Raw genomic sequence first — 13,120 nt, 5'->3', positions numbered from 1 at the left:
ATTCACTTCTCAGCACAACATTTTGGGGTTTATTTAGATAATTTATATGGTTGCCTATTTTATACTAGTAGCTCTGGATGGCTGATACAGTTCATTTTTTAAAAAAATTAAACCAATATAAAATAAAGCAAAATTCAATTAAAAATGATAATAATGATAATACAATAATCAAGGGACCTCACAAGAATTCACAGTACCAAAACACACCCACAGTACCAAAAAGCACCTCCGTCCAGTGCGCTCCCACAGAGAGGGCCTCCTCAGGGTGCCGCCGATCAAAGAATGCTGATTGGTGACCCCCAGGGGGAGAGCGTTCTCTGTGGGCGCGCCAGACCTTTGGAACCGCTTACCGGTTGAGCTCCGGATGGCCCCCGACCTTCGCTCCTTCCGGCGCGATCTCAAAACATTCTTTTTTGAACAAGCTGGCCTGGTCTGACGGGATGGGGTTGGGTTTTTAAAACTAGTTTTAACTTTAATATGTATTGATTTTATGGGCATGATGTTTAATGGCTTTTTAAATTTTGTATTCGATTTTTATTGTGTATTGCCCTGTTCACCGCCCTGAGTCCTTCGGGAGAAGGGCGGTATAGAAATCAAATTATTAAATTAAATTAAATTAATATTCTGGCCCTAACACCTAAACGAAAAGTCAAGTCTTTACAGCCTTAAAGGTAAAAGGTAAAGGTTCCCCTGCACATGCGTGCTAGTTGTTTCCGACTCTAGGGGCCGGTGCTCATCTCCGTTTCAAAGCCGAAGAGCCAGCGCTTGTCCGAGGATGTCTCCGTGGTCATGTGGCCGGCATGACTAGACGCCAAAGGCGCACGGAGCGCTGTTACCTTCCCACCGTAGTGGTCCCTATTTTTCTACTTGCATTTTTACGTGCTTTCAAACTGCTAGGTTGGCAGAAGCTGGGACGAGTAACAGGCGCTCACTCTGTTACGGGGCACTCGGGATTCAACCCGCCAAACTGCTGACCTTCTGATCGACAAGCTCAGCGTCCTAACCCACTGAGCCACCACGTCCCTATTTACAGCCTTACAGAAGGCTAATAGTTTTGGGGCCATCTGGATTTTACACTGAAGGCTGTTGCAAAGGACAGGTGCAGTAACAGAGAAGTCATACCGGTTTTAAAAATGTGTCATTTGTTGCAAAGAGAAGGGGAGAGTACTCTATACACTATCTTGAGCTTCTGAAAATAAAGGCAGGATACAAATCTAGAAACTGGAAAAGTGAGCTCTGGTTCTCCCTCGGACACAGAAGCCAGGTGGATGTCTGAGCCAGTCATTCACTCTCAGCCCAACTACATACATACAGTTGTGAGTAAAATATGGGGAGGGAGTATTATGTGTGTTGTCTTGAGTTGTACAAATAAAGGTGAGATAACAAAATCTCAATAAATAAAGGTAACAATTATTTGAATATGTTGTAAAAATGTTTTCCCCCTTTAGGATGAAATTTTCCTCATGCAGGAAACTCTTTAAAAATGGCAAGAGAAGTTAAGAACAAAAGCATTTCTGGTACAGGCATCTAATTCTGACTATATATGTAATTCTTCCTTATCTCTGTGGGAAAGCAGAAGGAATAAAAGATTATTACCTGGCTTCAGAACGGAACTTACATTGCTGTTTTATAACAGCATAGGAGTCCTTTGTTTGCTTCATTGCACAGTACCTTACTTAAGAAGGCAAGAACTGATTGCTCAGTATATAGTCTTCCACTGTAGCTGTTCATTCAGATCACTTGCTTTGTGTCACTGATGATGGATTGGGCCAGCAACAGATTCTTAGCATTGCAGTTTCATTCCTCATATGTCTACAGCTGACCAGCTTGGGTGGATGGGGAGGCTTCCTCACTCATCACACGCACAACACATATACCCAGCTCTAGGACAGAAGCATGCTTTGATTTTGACGCTGGAGTTATTATACTATCATCCAAAGTAGAAGGACAGCAAATAGAAACTGGAGAGTGAGCCTAGTATTAAATTACTGTGATGAATATGAAACTATATTAAGAGATGATAACTTATCTCTGGATAAATAGGTAGAAGTTTCTGGGCAATCTAGAGATTAGCTATGGAAAATCCATCATAATATTTAAAATAAAATTAGAGCTGTAGTGAAGAGCTTCTTTATCTTTTGCTAATCTATTCAGTCATCTTTGTAACCCATATATAAACTAAGCTACATACAGGAACATTTTACATCTCCTGGCTGACTGTGTGACAATAATAGATCTTTATCACTTTTTGCTGTTGTAGCTTCTTCCCATAGCCCTTTGGTAAAATCAAGCTTCCTCTGCCCCAAGGTCAAAATCAGGACCTCCATTTCCAAAGTTTGCCCTTTCCCTTATTTATCTGAGCATGAATGCATCATTGATGCATTTAATGAAAGGCAAACTATAAAAAAATCAACACTTTCCTAGTCTGTTTTTTTAATAATTGTTAAAATTTTAAAAATTAGAAAAATGGGAAAAAAACCAGAAATTATAAAAAAAAAAAACCTGGAATGCAGCATTTTGTTAAAGTGTTTCCTTGGTTCCAAGTGAAAGACTTCTAATCCTTTGTTAAATCAATATTGAGCTAAAACTTCGGAGAATCAAACCCTCTAGCTTTACTTTGCAGATTACAATTTATGTTCTTTCTACAATCGAAAAAAGAGATACTTTAAACCTCAAAGTAAGATGCTGCCCATAAGGTTTTCCCGTTTCCTTCCCAAATCTGCCTCTCGGAGAGCTAATTCCTCCAAGCAAGGTCCCTTTGTCCTTCAATACATTTTGAAAAAGAGAGTTCTTTTACTCCCATGAGGGATTCTGGACACAGGTTTGGGGAAAATGCAGGGTTCAACTACTATGGCATTTGGTGGCTGGGAGTTAATCTGTCCTTTTGGTTTGATAGGGTTCTCGGTCTCTTCTTGGGACTCTAAAGAGGGTTAATGTTCCATACTATTGCTATTTCTATAGATTAATAATAGTTCCTAGAGCGTTCTTTTGTAATCTTGATTCCTTTTTATTCCCAAATGTCTTATTCTGTAATGGAAACAGCACATAAACTAAATTAAAATGAAAAAGTATGCCCTCATTAAATCATGTGACATATAAGTAAACAAAAATTGTTCTCAAAATATTTTGCTGTTAAATTGCTTGGAAACAATGTCCAAAAATATCTCTCTTTTGTATATAGTAAGCCAGGCAATAATAGTAACAGACTATTTTTCTTTTTACAACCCTGTAATCCAGGGGTCCTCAAATGATTGGCCACCGGGCTGCATGAATGGCTGGCTGGTGTATGCGAGTGTTGTGGGTGTTTGTGGCCCCACTCGCGTGAGCATCACATGTGGCCTCACTTGAGCGAGTGTTGCAGGTGTTTGTGGCTCCACTCACCGAGCATCGCAGGCCTTCACATCCCCACTTGTGCGAGCATCACCAAGAGCACCACGGGCGTTCATGGCTCAACTCTCGTGAGTGTCAAGAGCATTTGCAACCCCACTCATGCGAGTGTCGCCGTGAGTGTTGCAGGCGTTCGCGGCCCCACTCACGTGAGCATCGTGAACATTTGTGGTCCTACTCGCCCAAGCACTCACAGCTCCACTCACATAAGCAACAGGTGTTTGTGTGGTGCACATACATGCGTGCATGCATTCCCCTCCCCACAAAACCATCCTCCCCTGCTCCAGGTTGCCAACCCCGAAAGGTTGGGGAACTCTGCTGTAATTCCTTGCTTCGGGGTGGGATCTGGGCAACTGAATGGAGCTAGGGATGCTCCTGTGCATCTGGAAGTATGGTACAGTATATGGTACAGTAGCAGCAGCAGCTTATCCCCAAGGCTCAGTTTCAAAAATACAGTTTCATATTAGGCCACTTGTGGAACAGCCACTTCCTAACTACATGTTTTGTGGCATACAACTGCCACACTATCCTCACCATAGAATTGTGACAAATGCACTACCAGAAAGAAGCTGAATAGATCTCAGTGTTGGATAATCCCTATTTCTCATCCAGCCAGATTTTCGAAATACAGTCACTTCATTTCACGTAACGAAGCTTTCAGTACGTGATGTGATGAGACGTTTTGTTTTCAGCCAGCTTCTGCAAAGCCTGATGCTAATTAGAGCTGAGAGTGAATGACTGGCCCTAAGTGAGCCAGCTGGCTTCTGTGCCTAAGGGAGGATTAGAACCTGTGTCCCTTGCTTTAGTTCAGCGCCTTAACCATTACACCACACTGGCTCTCAAAAGCAGTACTTCAACAGAGTACTAATTAAAACCGACAGATTGCAGATTTCAAAGACAGCAAAGAAGTACTTTCATAACACATAATTAACTGGTCAGGTCCATTTCTATAGGATCTTGCAATGATTATTAGCATCAATGATGTTAAAAAGGATTAAGTAAAAAATTAGAAGGCTAGATGTACTTGTTAATAACAAGAGAAGTAACTGCACTGTTGTATTTAACGACTAGGTACAATCTTAATTCAAAATGAAGATCTTAATTAATGAGGTCTCTGATATCCAGAGATGATGCTCTCAGAAGCTGATACTGTGTAATGGTTGATGGAAAGATAAGTATCCGATGCTCACATTCTTACTCATTATTTTTAGTTTTCATATTCCTTTAACCAGTCTTTTTGCTGAAAACATATGTTAGAGGAAACATTTCAGATTAAGACTTAACCTACCATTCATCATTACCCAAGATTGTAACAGCTTTCAATAAATATCAATCCTGCTAAATTTTTGAATGGGTGTAACTTTTTTTTAGTTTTAATGATAAAAGGGTTTTGCCTGGATGCAATAGTATCATTCATGGAAGAATGAAATTGGTAGAGGTTTTAATTTCCATCTAATCACTGCAAGTTGCAGATTTTCTTCTCCATCAATCATCATTGCAAACAACTTTTCTGATCAGCTTTAGAATAAAAGAATAAAAAATTACCGTCAATTTGTAGCATTAAATCCCTTGTTTCCATATGAACTATTTTTCATTATTACTTATTAGCATTATTATACATACTTCCAAATCTCTCAGAAATTACATTTTTGGGGTTGGTATCCAAATCAGTTACAAGATTATACTGTATCCTCTATATTTTCCTTGTAGAATCCAAAATAATATATGTAAATTTCTTAAGTTTCCTTCCCATTAATGCATTGTCTGTTTCCGGATTTACTTAGCTTTAAAAGATGACAATTTCATGCATTCTCAGATCATTCTACTGGGTCTGTAAACTGTTCCATTCTCTGTTTATTTCTATTACTTTTGACACACATGCATTAATCTGATCTTCAATCATTGCAACATCTGATTCAACAGTGTTAAATATGCATGCATTGAAACCGGATCCTTTTCCAAACATCAGAAAAAAATTCATGAGTGTTTTTTTTAATTTCTTAAGTAATTAAAATATCTATTTCCTAAAATTATAATCAAGTTGGGATCAGATCTTTAACCACTTTATAGCCCCAGTCTCCTTAATGACTGCTGGGTTGCATCAAAAGTAAGCTAATCAAAATTCAGCCGTTTTTCTGCTTACAATTAGACAAAAAGAAACTAATACAATGGATTGCAGCTCTTTACATTAAATTAAAAATATGTCCAAGTATTGAACTAGCTTATCAGACTTTCCCAATGATAAGGACTAAGGGAAATAGTTTAATGAAAAAATGGGATTTTCTGCTCTGAATTTTATGAGATGTTGGAAATTCTCAAATTCTAAGTTCTCTCCCTCCCCTTAATATCTTTTAATTTTCTTTCTGTATTTTAAAAGGGCATCTTGGAGATGTGGAAACGATTGTGGAGTTTTTATAGGTGCCCCAAGAGCTTATAAGTTCATCTTGTTTTCAGTTTTCATCCCTATTTATTTCTCTAGAGCATTTTTTTTCTAGGAGAAAGACTTTCAAAAGTGTTCGTAGCACCTTCTCTTCTAAGAGACAATTATGATTTTTTAGACACCCTGTCAGCCCTACTACTTACAGGGAGATTCTATGATTCAATAGTAAAACAGCTGTTTTTTATGTCAAAGGTCCCAGGTGTTGAGAAATTCTAGTCAGAAACCCTGGACATTATATTGCTATTGGTGGTCTGATACTCCTTAAGATAGTTTCCTATAATTCAATGAAATAATGTGAGGAAAGAAAAGGGCTGAGTAAACGAATGCTGGGCCACACTTGTCAAAATACCTTGTATGGATAGAAATAAGTGAATGCCATTATTAGGAATTTATTTATTACAATAACACGTTTTTTAAATGTACTTTTTAAAATATTATCAACAAACTGCCTTTTGCAGTTTCTTAAAATCACAGGATTAATTAGTCAGAAGCTAATTAAAATTAAACAAACCTTTGTAGTATTTAAAACATGTTTTCTGTTTCTTTACAAATAGCTTTGTAATACTGTCAGCTATTAATCAACCTCTTCTCTTGAAGTGTCATATCAAAATCTATTAGCAATTATTACAACCACTTCTTAATCTTTTAAGTGTTTATTATTGTTGTTTTACTTGGGATGCCAGCTATATTGTCAGATTTGGAGGACAGAGGACTTCCTGTACTCACTGAATATCTGCTAAGGATACATTCAGAGAGACAGCTATTTTAATGTGAGTTGTTCCAGTCTATGAGACCACACAAAACATGCCAGCAGACCAGCCTGCCTCTGTAGCTGGTCTCTACTCTGTCTCAGTAACAGGCCAGTGAGTGCTACTGTCCTAACAGTTTGCTTTATCTTCTGTTCAATCATGCCCAGTTCTCAGAGACTGCCTGGATAAGTCCCTGCAAGTTTGTTGGCAAGGTTTTTCAGTTTGCCATTGCCTCCTTCCTAGGGGTGAGAGAAAGTGATTTGCCTAGGCAGCGGTGTCAAACTTGCAACGTCATGTGACGTGTCGCAACGTATTGCAACTTTTTTGCCATTGCCGGCAATGGGGTGAGCCTGGTTCCGCTATGATGCATCTGGCCCGCGGGCCGGCAGTTTGACACCCCGACCTAAGGTCACCCAGCTGGGTTTGTGTCCAAAGCAGAACGGTTTCCTGGTTTCTACACCTTATACATTAACCATTATATCAAAGTAGCTCTCCCTAACAGTTCATTGAAAGCAAATTAAGATACAACAATTGATAGGCTTCCCACCTAGTGGGAAAAATAACCATCAATCACTGTCCCTAAAGGGGTATGAGTTTAGGCCTGGGTTAAGGGTCATGTTTAGATATGTTGAAATCTTCATCAGGGTCCAGTCCAAGCTGGGAATAAATAAAATGGAGACTGCTTTAGAAAGAAGGTTGTAGTTTATTGAAGAGCAGAACCAAAAGACATGAGGCTCTGGAACAGTTGACCACATGTTGCTGGGAGTGGTGGGTTTTTATACCTTCTTGGGCTTTTGAGAAGTTTCCTGTTCGTGTGGCATGAACTTTGACCTGAGCTTTTTATATACTTTTGAGTGTGTCCTTTTTTGGTATTTTGATGATGGTGGGTTAATCCTATTATGTCCTAAAGGTCATGTCTTCAGAGTTTGGGTGGGGTATGCAGATTTTAGGGCTCTTTGACTTTCTAATCTCATCAGCTTCTAGTTTTCTGGCTCCAAACTTCCTAAATAGGATTGTCAAATCTGCATTCCTACGGGGCTCTGCCTGGGGGGAGAGGGGCTGGGACTGGTTTCTGGGGGCTGGTTTCTGTCTTTTAAGATTTTCTTTCTCCATTACTGTATTCCTTTGGGAAATATAATATTCTGCTTTTTTAATATTTCCTTCACTGGAGGGGGCTGACTTCCCACAGATATATGGCAGGAATGGCAAGGTTAACCATCTGATAGAATCTTTACAATTTAGTTTTGAGAGGCCCTGGCTATTTCTTTCTCTAGCAATATCGAGACCTCTAAAGAAGGTGGTTAATATCTCATGGACTGTTAAAAAATGTTCTGGTCTATCACTTTTTTAGTGTAGTGGTATATCATTTTCTCTAGCAATTTACTCTTGCTCTAACAATACCAGGTTCATTAAAAATTGTAAAGTACAGATATCCTAGGGCTACCTGGTCTAACATAGCTTCACCAAGTTCACTAAAGAAAACAAGTAGGGAGATTCTGCTCTATTGTCTATTGTAAGGTTAGTCTTGCTGTTCTTCACATGCTGTCATGTCATGCTATGCCAGGATAGCAGCACAAAACAGAACAACTATGCAAGGAAGTTAATAGTGACCTGAGAGGAAGGGACATGACCATAGCAGACAAAACCAACCAATAGTTGATGGGGATATTCTATCCCTGCTACATCAGTACAGTTGTGTCTGAAGCATCACATCTTGTTGTTAGGGTTAGGCGAAGGTAGAAAAACTTACTTCCACATTGATTAGAAAAAAATATGTTACCTTTGATCATCTGGACTATGGATGATAGGAAGAACAGATCATGTAGGCATGTGCATAACAGTAAGCAAGGCATTTTTTAAGCTGAATTTAATAGAACATGCAGATATCCCTAACCAGGTTCATAATTAAATTTTGATTTTAGAACAAACACTATACTTTCATGTGTAGATAAGAGCAACATTATTAGTTTACACAATGGCAGTGTTTCATAGAAATAAGATCCCTATGAAGAAATCCAGTATTCAGCTTTCAATAACATCAAAATTAGGCAAAGGATAAAGAATAAAAAGCTTCAGTGTAGATCTGACAGTACAACAGATTTTGGTGACTATAGTTGCTATGTCTCATGAAGATGTAGGAGAAACATAGGAATAATTATTCTCCATTACCCTAATACAGCTCTACATGAGTAGACATACCGTATATTACTCCTTTGGTCTCAGATCTTATTATTGTAGCTGCCAGTTATCCAGATCAGTGTGTAAATATACTCACAAAAAATTACAGGGACTTATCCAGGCAGTTCTCAGGAGTCAGTATTGAATTGAAGACACACACACACACGCACACGCACACGCACAGAGAGAGAGAGAGAGAGAGAGAGAGAGAGAGAGAAGAAATGTGTACTTCTTTTGCAACTTTAATACTTGATAGTTTGCCCCAGTATTTTGTTTCTAGTTGTGTCACACTGGTGCTGTACATCACCAACAGGATTTTTTATTCTAAATTTCCATGGAAGAGCATAGGTTGTACACTAGCATAGGTTGTACACTACTTTTTGTTGACTAGTGGGAGTTACTTTCTTTATAACCCTACCTTGGCATTAGCCACAACATTTTACTGCATTTGATCAGAGCAGATTGGAGTTATATCAGATTGTTGAAATAGAACATCGTAATTCATTTCAAAATAGAAGTTTCTCTGGCCAATTCCACTACAAGTCACTGGCACGATTGAAACTGATTTTACCTTATGCTAGTCAGATTTAATCCTGAAAACTTTTTGAAAAGTAGCACATTCCTGAGGAGTAGATTGTATTTTTAATCCTTGATCTCTCTTTAAATGTATATAGATATATAGTTATATAGATCAGTACTGATTTTGTTAGTCTCTGAAACTTGAAAAAATTCAAACAGGTCTCTGCTGGCACAGTGGGCCTTCCTCTCCTTTATTTACCCTTTACTTCCTTCAATAGTCTGCACACACCCAAAGCCATTTCAGAAATTTCCCCAAACCTCTAGAGCAAATTTTGGATCTACTGGGGAAGTAATTTTTTTTTTTAAAAAACCTACCATTTCCACTGCAGGAGGGCAAGTTGTACCATCAGAAATTAGGCTCTGAAATTTGCAGAACCTGTAAAGCCAGTTTGACGGGAAAAGGTTGTGGAACAGGGAAATCTGAGCATGTATTTATGTAGTTGAATATGTATTTATGTAGAATGGGTAATAACTCTACAGTGCTATTCCCGGATCTTGGAAAATTTAGCTTCTCTATAGGAAACATACAAGAAGATTCTTGGGGTGACTATGGGTGATGGGTGGATAATATCTTCCTGTGCAATAGAATCCATATTTATTTAAAGTGAATATTTTTTAATGTGAATTAACACTTGCTATACTCCCACATCCCCTTCATGGATTACTGCCTTGTCATGGCGAAGGGGCTTGCATAATTCAATGAAGCTATGAGCTATGCCGTGCAGGGCCACACAAGATGGACAGGTCATAGCAGAGAGTTCTGACAAAACGTGATCCACTGGAGAAGGAAATGGCAACCCACTCCAGTATCTTTGCCATAAAAATCCTATGGACAGTACCAAAAGGCAAAACAATATGACACTGGAAGATGAGCCCCTTAGGTCAGAAGGCGTCCAATATGCTACTGGGGAAGAGCAGAGGGCTAGTACTAGTAGCGCCAGAAAGAATGAAGCAACTGGGTCAAAGCCGAAAGGACGCTCAGCTGTGGATGTGTCTGGTGGTGAAAATTGGCAGCTTTAAAAGGTATGGATTTCAACTCCTAGAATTTCCCAGACAGCTGATTGGGGAATCACTTAAATTTGCCAAGATTGAGAAACATGGTTTCCTTAAGTTATAGCTTAAGGAAAGGAAGAGAGAGGCAATGCATAAGGTCGTCAGATAGGATGAAAGTAATTACTGGAATACTGTTTGAAGAGGTTATAACTAAAATAAAATGGTAAGGAATTATCCAGAAAGTCACCATGAGTTGATTTGATGATCCTTATTAACTATCAATTATAGCTATTTATAGCTGCTGATTAATGCATTTTTTTTCATTGGTCTGCACTGGCTGATTCAAATATCTCTAAATGTTGATTAGAATAGGACTGTACCAGTCAGGCAGTCTGAGTTCTGGAGTGTTCATTCCTTACATACCAGAGATTGCTCATGATAAATTACTTAGGTTGTGGTCAGCAGTGTAAACAATACATCTTATTCCCTGCCTAACATCTTTAACCCTTGCTTAACCGATTTTCCAGTACAAAACTCGAGTTTTAAAATCAAGCTGGATAAAGCATGAAGAGCAAAAAATTATCCTTTGGAGTCCTTCTCCAGATAAACCTGCCAAAGGAATCAAAATGGATAGCAGCAAGAAAAAATACATTCTCAATTGAGATGCTCAATTTATAGAAACATTAGAGAGAACTAACTTATATTTTTCTTTTACCAGAGCCAGGGTAAAAGCAAATTAACATTCTAGTGTTTTGTATTGTGAATCTGTTTTTAATCTTAGTTTTATATACAATGTTTAGTTTTCAGTAATATGTGTTTAATTGATTTGTGCAATATATTTTTCTTTATCTGGTAAGGGTCCTGATTCAAATTCTGCACGCTCCTGATGATTAATTCCAGTTTAGTGTCAGAAACCTGATGTTGTGTCATCCTTTTCTTACCTGGGTGATGACTCCAACAAATAAGGCTCCCAGTAAATTAGACCTGGGAAAGCATGGTTCTTCTATTACTCCAAGGTAGAAATTGGATAAAAGTGGCACTTAGAGAGATATTTTCAGGTCATTTCAAGAGCTAGCCTAAATTTTCTCCATGTCAGTAATGTTCTGAAAGCAACAAAGCTCCCCTTATTAGGGATTTAGTTGAGGGTGAGCATGCGGACCTGGCTTGCAGCACGGAGACTTGGTTGGGCCCAGAGGGTGGGGTCCCTTTGGTTGATCTTTGCCCACCAGGCTTTCGGGTGCTACACCGGCCTCGAGCTCAGGGTAGGGGTGGGGGTGTGGTGGTGATCGTTAGGGAGACCTTATGTCCGCGGGAGACCACCGTTCCTCAGATAGTCGGGTGTGAGTCTCTCTTTATGAGATTTGGCTCTGGGGCGCAGTTGGGCTTGCTGCTCGTGTACATTTCGCCTAGTCGCGTAGCGGCAGCCCTGCCCGAGCTGCTCGATGTCCTCTCAGGGTTGGTGGTTGAGTTCCCCAAACTTATAGTTTTGGGAGACGTCAACCTACCATCCCTGGGAGGTTCATCTGAGCTTGCTCGGGAGTTCATGGCTTCCATGACGGCCATGGACCTGACGCAGGTAATTTCTGAGCCAACTCATGAGGGAGGCCACACCCTTGACCTGATTTTCTTATCTGGACGGTGGTTGGATGATCTTGGTGGGGGCTTTCCATTTATTATGCCCCTGTCATGGACCGATCATCACCTCCTGCGGCTGGTCTTCCATTTTGCCACCCCCCGCCGTGGAGGTACGGAGCCAACTAGATGGTACCGCCCCAGACGCCTAATGGATCCTGAGAGATTCCAAGCGGCGCTGGGGTCTCCACCTGCCTCCATTGCTCACAGCTCGGCGGATGCCTTAGTGGAAGCCTGGGAAAGGGCAGCCACTGAGGCACTCGACCGGGTTGTACCCTTGCGGCCCCTGACCCGGCGCAGATCCCAGCGAGCTCCATGGTTCTCCGCGGAGCTCCGGGAGATGAAGCGTCGGAAACGGGGCCTAGAGAGCTGCTGGAGGTCCAGCCGATCTGAACCCGACCGATTGCGGTTAAGAACCTACATTAGGTCTTATCTCGCTGCGATGAGGGAGGCGAGGTGTAATTACTTCTCCACCCTCATCGCGTCCGCAGATAATCGCCCGGCCACCTTGTTTAGGGTGACTCGCTCCCTTCTTAATCAGGAGGTGAGGGAGGATCCCTTGCAGGGTCGTGCCGAGGAGTTTGGTCAACATCTGTCGGATAAAATCGCTCGGATTCGGACCGGTTTGGACTCCAGCTGGGCAGAGTCTGACGATCAGGACACGGGCGGTCTTGTCAATGTTATCTGGGAGGAGTTTGATTCTGTGACCCCTGATGAAGTGGACAGGATTATGGGGAAGCTGAGTTCCACCACATGTTTATTGGACCCGTGCCCTTCTTGGCTGGTTTATGCAGCTAGGGAGAGGACACGAGGCTGGCTCCAGGCGGTTATATCTGCTTCTTTGAGTGAGGGTTATTTCCCCACCATCTTGAAGGAGGCGGTGGTGAGACCTCTCCTCAAGAAGCCTGCCTTGGACCCAGCTGTATTGAACAACTTTCGTCCAGTCTCCAACCTTCGCTTTCTTGCGAAGGTTGTTGAGAGTGTGGTGGCGCATCAGCTCCCTCTGGTCCTGGATGAAGCGGATTATCTGGACCCTTACCAATCGGGTTTCAGGCCCGGGCACAGCACGGAGACGGCATTGGTCGCTCTGGTGAATGATCTCTGGAGGGCTCGGGATAGGGGGTATTCCTCTGTCCTAGTCCTATTAGACCTCTCGGCGGCT

The 13,120-nt window shown here is 40.9% G+C and overlaps 1 protein-coding gene across 3 annotated transcripts in view; it reads left to right on the top strand.

The window, feature by feature from the left end:
• The window catches only part of AP4S1 (adaptor related protein complex 4 subunit sigma 1), a 30,310-nt gene that overhangs the window by 1,698 nt on the left and 15,492 nt on the right, over positions 1-13,120 (top strand). The window contains exon 1 of one of the 3 annotated variants that reach the window (XM_081313681.1): positions 1,267-1,316. The exons of the other annotated variants lie outside the window; for them this stretch is intronic. The gene's annotated coding sequence lies outside the window, so the exon portion shown is untranslated. Of the gene's footprint in view, positions 1-1,266; positions 1,317-13,120 lie in introns of those variants that run through there. 3 annotated transcript variants of the gene reach the window in all.

Source organism: Vipera berus (genome assembly GCF_964194415.1).
Source record: "Vipera berus genome assembly, chromosome: 1".
Lineage (NCBI taxonomy): Eukaryota > Metazoa > Chordata > Lepidosauria > Squamata > Viperidae > Vipera > Vipera berus.
This window is presented reverse-complemented; position numbering and strand designations above follow the sequence as displayed.